This window comes from Amblyomma maculatum, unplaced genomic scaffold, assembly GCF_055883805.1.
Source record: "Amblyomma maculatum isolate TAMU_Amacu unplaced genomic scaffold, ASM5588380v1 scaffold_13, whole genome shotgun sequence".
Lineage (NCBI taxonomy): Eukaryota > Metazoa > Arthropoda > Arachnida > Ixodida > Ixodidae > Amblyomma > Amblyomma maculatum.
Genome location: NW_028146738.1, coordinates 9,902,278 through 9,913,065, shown reverse-complemented (window position 1 = coordinate 9,913,065; position 10,788 = coordinate 9,902,278).

Sequence of the window (10,788 nt, the reverse complement as noted above, 5' to 3'; positions counted from 1 at the left end):
TGTTTTGCACCGCAGACCCGGATGAACAAGCATTGTTACTGGCGCACTTCTGTAAAGCATTAGCCAGCAGGACGCAAAGGGTGCTGTCAGAATGTGCAATGTGGTTTCGGTAATGTCGCGATCATGGTAACCGTGTGTCGTGTTTGCTAGTACCACAAAGAAGAATTTTAAGACGCCCGCTTAGCGAGAGAAATATTTCCGCTGCCCGCTTAAGAGCTGGATAAATAAGAGAAGCGCGTCACCTCGGCGTCCACAAACAACCAGCTAGAATGCACGCTGGTAGTAGACACTCATTTTCAGCAAAATGTAAGTTTAGGGCCTAAACGGAGACCTTTTCTGCGCTATGGGGTCATGCCAAGAAAACCAAGCTGTGCATCGTAACAAAAACAACGTGGGCGAGCTAGTTGGAAGGCATCCGGTCGTGTCGAGTTCCCATTTCGCGGCGCAAAGGCTTTTGATTGAGAGAGCCCGGGCATTGGATTCTGACCACTAACTCCGGACTGAGAACGCGACCAGCCCCGCCTCAAATAATGTAAGGGCCAAACCAACACCGTCCCAACCCCGTATACAAATATTTTAGAAATAAACCTTTGAAACCAAATGCATTGAATTGTTACAGCAATCATCGGCCTGAAGCGGGAATACATGTTATGAAGAAGATTTTTTACTAAACACACGCGGCATTCAACATTACAGCACTGCTGCTTCGCTAGTTATAGGCCGAATATTAATATGGATCCCATCATTCTTATATATATAACCCATGATGACATGGGAAATTGAAGGCACTCTCAAGCAATAGCAATGTTATATGAAAAATTATAAAGAACATGTGTTCTAGAAGATCGAGATACAAGGTCAGTGTATTTCAGAAATGGAGATATTTACATACAGGAAGAAACGTGCAAAATTTTGACACCTCAGGAAACTTGCGCCATATTCCTCTTCATAACTCTGGATCGTTTCTTGTGTTCTTCAGAGCTTATTTTGTAAAAAACAGCACATTGCAATAGGAGAAACTAATTATATTCTTAATTACCGCCCCCGCATGGGGTGTCTGTTAAAAAAGATGTTTGTGTGTACTGTACAACACTATGGACATCGAGCACCTACGTTTAGCCGTGCGCGGCATCGCCGTGTCTGGGGAAAATTGGATTCTATGCCGAGTGTTTGGACCTTTAAGGCCCCTCGGCAGCGGCAACACACCACTTTGGGCCACGCTTCTAATAGACGCCACCTCCGATCTGACCCGACCGGGAGAAACCGGCAGTCGCCTCTTCCTGTTTTCCCCTACATCTTTCACTTTCCTATCTTATATCTTACAACTGTCCTGTTTCCTCTTCCTTTCCTGCGTTCCCCATTCATCTTGGCGGCTAGGATTAACCATGTGTAGCTAAACACCTTGTGTTACGCCATATTTCGTTATATTCAAGGTGTACGGCCGGCGTGGGCAGGACTGCCTTGCAAGTTCCTGTCTTGTCCCTTCGTTTGGCACCGTTGTGGGTGGCTACCACCCTGGCCGAATAACAAACTTAATTTATACCTTCTAAATCCTCGAAACCTGATCACCCCGAAAAAAGAGGCGGATCGAAGTTACAGTGGAATACATCGATAAACGAAAGGAAAGCTATGCTAAAAACCATGTAATTCACTCCGAAATGGAAGAAAAACCAGCCAGTACATTGTTCTCTATCTTAGTACCGATATGTTTAAAAAATCTCTTTGGTCTGCAGTATAAAGTGTCTATAGCAGCAAATGAAGACTTGCTTCTAGAGCTATGCCATGAAGATTATCAAGGAAATGTTGCCAACATCCAATCCCTTGGGGATATGTCCCTTGACCCCACATAAATCTCTCACTGAAAAATAAATGCTGATGGGCTCACTGACGGAAATTTCGTGAAAGCCCTTTGAATCAAAATTCGAAAGGGCCACAGAGAAATCACAACAAAGCATCTGATCTTGACACTTAGTACCAGCACACTACCAGAGACAATAGAAGTAGGATATCTTAAAGTCGAGGTGCTCCAACAAATATCAAATCCACGAAGGGACTTAACTGTCAGAAATCTGGTCACGGGTAACAAATTGCCTTGGACGCAAAACTTGTGCTACATGTGCTTCTAATGAACACCTTGCTGAAGACTGTGATGCTTCAGTGCCACACTGCGCCATCTGTGAAGAAGAAAATCTACCATATTCAAGGTCTTGTCCAACAGGAAAGAAAGAAAAAGAAATTATCTGAATAAACACAAAAGAAAATATATCGTTCGCTGAGGAAAACATAGGCTGAAAAATGCAACCCCTTCATCTTCCCCACAAAGACACACTACGAGAATATGGCATAGAGGCGGTGCGCTAACCGCACCCTGACTCTTACCAAGGCGCCATCAGACTCTATGGAAAAGCCATCCAAGCCGCCCAAGGCAGATGAAGACAAGGGTGCTCTGCCAGCTCCAACAGAAGGTCTGGCAACCTCCGTGTTGGGAACCCACAAGGTTTCCCGTTCCAGAGGAAGGCCCCCACTACTTCGCCCGTGGCATTGCCGCGGACTTCCTGCGTCTCCAGTGAGGCGATGGAAGTCACCCCCAACACGGCTGTGTGGCAGGGGCGGCTAAACACGTTAGAAAAAAGGGGAAAACCGTAAGTAAATCCACACAAACTACAAAACATTTATTCTCCAACACATCGTAATGTGGTGTACATCATCATCATCAGCCTGACTATACCCACAGCAGGGCGAAGGCCTCTCCTATATTTCTCCAATTAACCCGGTTCTGAGCTAGCTGCATCCACTTGACCCCTGCGAACTTCTTAACCTCATCCGCCCACATAACTCTGCCGCCCCCTGTTACGCTTTCCTTCCCTTGGAATCCAGTTTGTTACCCTAAGCGACCATCGGTTATCCTCTCTTCGCACTACATGTCCTGCCCATGCCCATTTATTCTTTTTAATTTCCACTAGAATGTCGGTAACTTGAGTTATATCTCAGACCCACTCTGCACGCTTCCTATCTCTTAATGTTACCCCTACCATTTTTCGTTCCATAGCCCTCTGGGTTGTCCTCAACTTAAGTAGAACTCTCTTGGTTAGCCTCCACGTTTCAGCCCCATAGGTGAGTACAGGTAAGATGCAACTTTTGTATACTTTCCTCTTGAGCGATACCGGTAAGCTGCTAGTCATAATATGCGAGTGCTTGCCAAATGCGTTCCATCACAATATTATTATTCTTGTTATTTTTTTTTCATTGTCTGGATCTGCGGTTAGTACCTGTCCTAAGTAGACATGTTCGCCGTCTACTTCCAGTGCTTCGCTACCTAGCGTAAACTGCTGTTCCTTCCCGAAGCTGTTGAATATTACCTTAGTCGTCTGCATATTCATTTTCAAGCCTACCTTTCTACTTTTCCTTTCTAGGCTATCAATCAATATTTGCAGTTCATCCCCCGAGTAACTTAGCAAGGCAATGTCATCAGCAAATCGCAGATAACTGAGGTATTCTCCATCTACCCTTATCCCTAACTACTCCCGTTCCAAGTCTCTTAATACTTCCTCTAAGCAAGCTGTGAATAGCACTGGGGTTATCAGGTCTCCTTGCCTAACACCTTTCTTTATGGAAATTTTGTTACTTTCTTTATGCAGAACTATGGTTGCTGTGCAACCAGTATATATATCTTCAAACACTTTCACGTACGGCTCGTCTACCCCTTGATCTCGCAATGCCTGCTTCACCGCCGAAGTTTCTACTGAGTTAAATGCTTTTTCCTAATCAAATGCTTTTTTTACACTATGCTGGTATACATAGTACCGTGTAACTGTAGGAGTTTACTCAGAAATTATAGACATCACATATATACTTACATTACAGGGCCTACAGCCTTATGCCTCGAGAAACAAAAAGGCCACAGGAAAAAAATGTTTTTAGGAAATATAAAACTTTCACAAGAGACCAAGAACAGGCTAACAGACTCTTGCGAGGCGTTGCAATCATAACACAAAGCGATATATCAGCGAGAGAGATAGCATTGAAAACAAACTTCGAAGCAGTGACAGTCATCATAATTAGCCACAAAACAATAGCAATATGCTCTGTACACCTACCACCATACCTAATCTTTGCAGTAAAGGACTTAGAAGATCTTACTTAACAATTACACGAGAGATATGTGGTAGTTTTGGATTTTAACTAAGAATATCTGTTTGCTGAACACAGGAACGCCCACATATTGATTCCCCAGCTTGGGTAGTATGAGCTGCCTTGATCTAGCTATTTAATCACCATGCATATTTAATGATTTTAACCCGGATGTTTTAGAGGACCGTAGAGGGGCGACCCGCCATTTGTTTTCATCTTTTATGGCCATCATCCCATCAAAGCCACGACGGTGGAAGCTTAACCTCACTGATTGGTCAATATTTAAAACAAATGCCAATTTAAGAAAATAATACTCTGAAGAATTAACTATAGACGAAATAAGTAAAAGGCTTGGTAGCCATTCTACAAACATTACATACAATACGCAAGGAAAAAGCACATTGTATGATAGACGGAGGAATTCAAAGCAGCAAAAAGAAAGTGTGGGGCATCCTCTGTAGATACCCAACTGCAGAGATCTTGATTAACTTTAAAAATGCATGGGCCAGACCATCGTACATGCGGCAAATGGCAGAGAATACCTCGTGGCATAATTTAGTATCCTCCATAAGCAGATCAATTAGTACAAAGAATATTTTGCAAAGTTTTGGAAAATTCAGCGGAGATTATACCCCATTTAAAGTTCTAAAGTTGACGACACCCTACACACAAAGAACACTCGAATAACAGGCGAACATTTTTGCTGAACACTTATCAAAACTTCGGGCTCTTCAATCTATGTAGACACATTTCGAATACACAAAATATTAGCAGAAAAGCAAGAACTCCCTTTTCGTGTAGGCACAAGACTACAAGAAACCAATAACCCTAAAAGAATTAAATGCAGTGTTATCCTGTCGAACCAATACAACACCAGGCCCAGAGAACGTACATTATGCTATGCTTACACATCTTTCCTGAAGCAGCCGTAGATTCCCTGGTCCAGTTTATCAATGAAATATGGATTACTGGAATAATACCAGATCCATGGGAAAAAGCAGTGATAGCACCTTTTTTGGAACCTGGAAACCACCTAGAAGCCCTGGCAGCTACAAACCAATAGGCCTCACCAGCTGCATCGCAAAATAGTTTGGAAACATAGTAAGCATCATGCCCACATTTGCGTTTCAATGTCGGAAACTGCTAGATATGCATCAATGCGGCTTCAAAAAGGGCATCGTAAACAACTGATCACTTGGTCCGCCTCGAGAACACTTTCCAGGAAGCGGTCATCAACAGGGATTGTACTGCGTCTTCTTAGATGTGCAGAGCGCCTAGGATACCACCTGGAGGTTCGGTATCCTTAGAGAGCTAGCAGACCTAGGTATCCGCGGCAGGATGCTGGCCTGCTTGAGCGACTTCCTGACAAGCCGTACGTTCAGAGTCTGTCTAGGAACAACATTCTGCACTCCATTCACACAACAGACCGGTCTACCTCTATGATGCATTCTAAGCACAACTCGAATCGTAGTAAAACTGAATTCCATAGCTAAAGTATTATTCCCGAAATCCATAATGTATTTAGTCTATGTAGATGACCTTCAGATAGCGGGCAATTCCTCTAGCGTATCAACCTGATAGAGACAAATACAGATGACTATATACAAGCTGTCAAATTGGGCAGACAAAACTGGATTCAAATTGTCTCCACTGAAAACTAGCCCTTCACTTCTCACTAAAACAAGTTTTACAAACCGATCCTACATTCCGCCTAAACAAAACTCTCCTACCTGTGAAACAAGACCATATATTATAGGTTTAACTTTTATTAAAAAGCAAATTTCCTACCAAATATATTCCACCTAAAACAAAAGCATAGCAGGCCCTAAATGCACTGAAAGTACTGCCAAGAAAATTCTGGGGATCTGACAGATCTAGCATATTGCATGTCTATAGTCTTCTGGTGCGATCAAAGATAAATTATCTTCTTAATGTATGCTTCAGCACGATTGTCTTAATTGAAGCGATTAGATCTAATACACAATCATTGCTTACGGTTAGCAACCGGTGCTCACCGAACGTCTCCAATAGCCAGCCTCTATGTGGAAACAAATGAACCCCCTTAAGAATTCGAAGCATTTCAATATCTTTTTCATATGTCCATCCTGAAATCTTTTCAGCAGCAAGCCCACTAGGCTAATGCCATTTCTGCTACGGTTTGAAGAAAGACGTCATGACTTGGGCATAATGAATGAAATGCCAGCTATAGTCCCAAGGCATGGATCACTACCTCCACGTGCGATGTCAGTGCGATATCAGTGCACGTTAAAGAGCCGCAGGTGGTCGAAATTTCCAGAGTCCTCCAATACGGCGTCTCTCATAGCCTGAGTCGCTTTGGGACGTTAAGCCCTACAAAACAAACCAAACCAAACTACCTCCATGGTACACCATTAATGATTTTTGCGACCTGACACTAATCCAATTCTAGAAAACAACGCAGTTCCGGAAAATAGCCCAATTCCAGAAAACACACCACATGAACTGATACTACAACAATTCCTGCCGCTAGAGGAAGAATATAAGCATCACACTAGATATTATGCACATGGTTTAGGAACTAAAGATTCTGTAGGAAGTGCCACAGTGCAAAATGAAACAGAGAAATTAATACAACGTTCTCTGTGTGCATCAGTTTTCACAGCAGAATAATATGCCGTTTGTGTCGTGGTGGAGAAAGTAAAGAATAAAAAAAAAAGAGTTCTACACGCACTCGTCAACTTTACGCGCTGCATTAACCTCTAGGAAGTTGTTGAGCTACTGGTAGGACGTAATGTGCAAAATGTAGTAGTAACGGCCCAATACCATTCCATGAGATTCTGCTAGATCCCCAGTCATATTGAGATTAGGAATAATGAGAGCAGATGCATGAGCAGCACCAGCTATGACAATGAAAATAAAACAGGTGAAAGTGCCTCATAGGGACTGCATAAAATTTGTGCACAGCAAACTAAGGCCTATTGGCAGGCTTCTTGGAAAAATGAAACAAACAAGCTTCACTATATTAAGCTAATATTAGGAGAGTGGAAATCGTTTCAACACCTAGAACGTTTCATTGAAGTAGTCCTATGGCGTCTGCGAAAAGAGCGCATGCATATTGCAGACAATGTTGTATGTGAACTCTGTGGCCATGAGCTCAGTATAAGTCACATTTTAATAGCGAACAAAAAACTCGAAGATCTACGGAAAAAATATTTTACCATATTTTACAGTCACCACATTATTTCATCCAGCACTGCTTTCTGGAGAACACGGTTTTGTTCATTTGTCACAAGTTTTACCATGTCTCCAGACATCTAACCCTGTGTTTTACAGTCATTACATCTCATTTCATCCGGAACTGATTTTAGGAGAACTTCCACGTGTTCGTTTTTCACAAATTTTAAGAATTCTGAATTTAAATGTTTTAAGGCAACTATAGTAGTCCAGACATGTAATCTTGTGTTTGGCGCATGATAGTCGTAGTTGCTTATGCGTCACAAAACTAATCTTAATCACGAAGCTAAATGCGTACAGCAACCAGTTTTCTGCGTACACTTTGCACTAAGCTCAGCACATCCAAGATATGCTATAAGCATGGGTGTTGTTTCTTGTAGAAGCATTTAGTAAACATGTGTTCAAAGCATTTTTACAAAACAAAAAAGCACGCCAGGCGGGTAGAGGAGCTCGCATACATTGGTGCTCCATATATGTCAAGTACCATGTGTTAGTGAAGAAGAATGCTGACTCATCCTCATAGGATATAAGTTAAGAGCGATCGCGGCAGTTAGTTTTCATGATCGTATTCAAGCAACCTAAACACTTATAGAGTAGCTTACGAGGATCGTTTTTTTCAATGTCCTTGGGATGATGCAGCAAAGACAAGACTAACTTGGGCAAGTTTTGCGAAGCAATCAGAGAATTTGGCGGCCAAAATTACAGGGATTATGCGTCAAGGAGAAGGAATGGGGGTGAAATCGCGGCCACCGCGCCCGTTTGTTAATAGAGGCGAAAGGCAGGGCGCCCGTATACTATCTGAAAACAGATCGTGAAGTGCTCAAAATCGGCGGATATCACTCCTGCGGTGTTCTATATCCTGAGTGGTGTTGGAACGTTAAACCCATTGATCTGCCGTCGAGAACAGAGCAGCAATTTCGAGCGCCGCTCGGCATTCTTACCCGCAATTCACTTTTAGAAAATCACGAAGTACTGAAGAGGACACTGGGATACTGCTATATAGGCTTATAAAGGTAGCGGCATTTCGTGTCGACAGTCAGCAAAGCTGATCGGAGCCCCAAAAGAAGAAGCAAGATAAGCTTCTTCAGGTGCCACAGCAAGCAGCGCCCCTGGCGCTGCCGGGAAAGTGACTCCCAGTGCGTCATAGCGGAGCGGCGCAGTGATATGGCAGTGAGCCCACTGCCTTTTTCTAGCACACAGTAGGCACATCTGTGCAGAGACATCTTCCATTCGCTAGGCACATGCGTAGCGAATAGAAGGAACTTTTAACAAGCCGAAACATTATAAGTGCTGCATAAGACTGCAGTGGTCGTGACCACTCTGCCATATGTATTTCTATCGTCCAGGGGCCATTAGTGTCTCTTCAAACGGCACGCGGCAGGCTGTGTCGTCGCCTCCACGGCCCCCGCCTACCTCCTCCGCGTCGTCGGAAGACGACTCGCCACGCCAGGCTGGCCACCAGCAACCAGCCACAGCAGGACCTGCTTTCACGCCACCTTACAAAGTGGCTGCTGATACATCAGGTATGACACCTTCTGCACCCTTCTGCAAGCAATCTTTTCACCACGTTTGAAAAATGCTTTCCTGGCAGCTTCTGCTGACCTAGTGTACGTGACAAGGACGAGGCTGATAGTGAAACAAAACAAGCCATTTTACAGGGACACGCTTCTTGCAGCAAGAACTTACCATTTCCTTTCTTTTCTGCTAATATATCCGAGTTTTTTTTGCAACAGAAATGCATTCGCTAAGTGCCATTGCTGTGTTTGCATGGCGAGCAGAAACGGCATGCAAACCTCGCCAAGATGTGTTCTCTTAAACTCTTCGTATTCAAGCATGTAAGGCACCGTTTGAGAAAATTATCAAATTGTTCGCGCCTCTCTTGTCTATTGTTAGTGCTACGCAGAATCTGGCGATCTCAATAAGCAAGAATCTGGGACAGGCTCGCCGTGTAACTGCGAAAGAAGTGCGTCGTTGTGACACGATTGTTTGTATCGTCTGCTATAGCAGACGACGGTAGGAGCCTGCAAGCAGCGTCTCACACAAAGGTTATGTGACCATGATGCTACTTCCTGTAAATGCGGACGCCGGGATCTGCCATAAGGTGTCTGTGACTATGTAAAAGAATATACGTGCTTAATATAAATGCCTTTATTATTTTGATCGAATGATGCATATGTCACCGCAGTTGAATTGGAATTGCAATCAATGAATGTGGTCCCTGTCCCGTGTAGGTAAGCATACAATTGGTACATTTCTGTGTGTAGGTGAGGTGTTCTTGTACGTGAGCTTGTGAATCCTGTTACCCATATTGATGAGATAGAGTTCTGAGAGCGATGTCTGCCAACCCTAACTTTGAACACGCCTTGATGTATTCACCTACAACTTCATTTATGAAAACTAAATCTCATATGGAGGAACAGTTCCGGCCCTTCTGAAGCTATTGAAGATAAGGGAAGCATTGAATGCGTAGTACTGCATTAGACGTTACATTACACTGGGTGAGAGTTAAAGTAGGGCACTAACATATTGATTCTACGCAGCGGCGGCCTACAGGTAGAACATTCGCCTTTCATGCAAGAGGGTGGTGGTTTGAATCCCCGTTCCGCGTAATTCTCACCCAATGTAAAAAAAACCCACGTGTAGATTGAATTGCATAAACAGGTGAAGGGTACAACCTGATGCCGACGAACACCCCCCGAAACGCCCTTTCTTCCCAGAGCAAGATTTGGCCGTTCTAATGTAGTAAGTCGCAGCAACCTCCTATGAATACACCGACAAACCTCCGGTCCTCAGTTCCTATAGAGCTGCGAAGCAAGCGGCTATGGCGGCGGTAAGACCTGTGACGCAGCAGAGGGTGCTAAAAATGTCTGACCCCGGACAGGTCGCCATTAGAAACTAGCCCTGGAAACGTTTAACTCGAGAACCCTCGCTAGTGAGGATAGTTTAGCAGCTGTCTTAGATGAACTAGCAGGAATGAAATGGTATATCATAGGGCTATTGGATATCATCGGTCAAATAGGGCATGTACAGTACTGAAGTTTGGGCATGTATTGGGCTGTCAAGGTTTGCTGAACATACGAGAACTAGAAGTAAGTATCCTCTACAGTAAAGGTATAGCTGGTAACATGAAATCTATAACAATATTGAGAAGGTGGTAGGAATCGTAATTAAGTTTAATAAGCGGTATGAATTGAAGGATGTACAGTTGCTGAATATAGTTGTATTAATTAAGTACTTAATGGGATTAATATGCGCTTTATAGAACAATGACACTGAAAGACTGACAGCGTTCATGTAGGCGGCATGCGTGAAAACTGAAAGCTTTTCTGCTATTCATGTTCCTTTGTGAAGTGACCTTAAACGTATATACAAATATTTGCACAGGTTTTAGTATAACATAATGCGTAACGTGGTCGTGGCTTACCACTTCCTTATCAAGCGAGA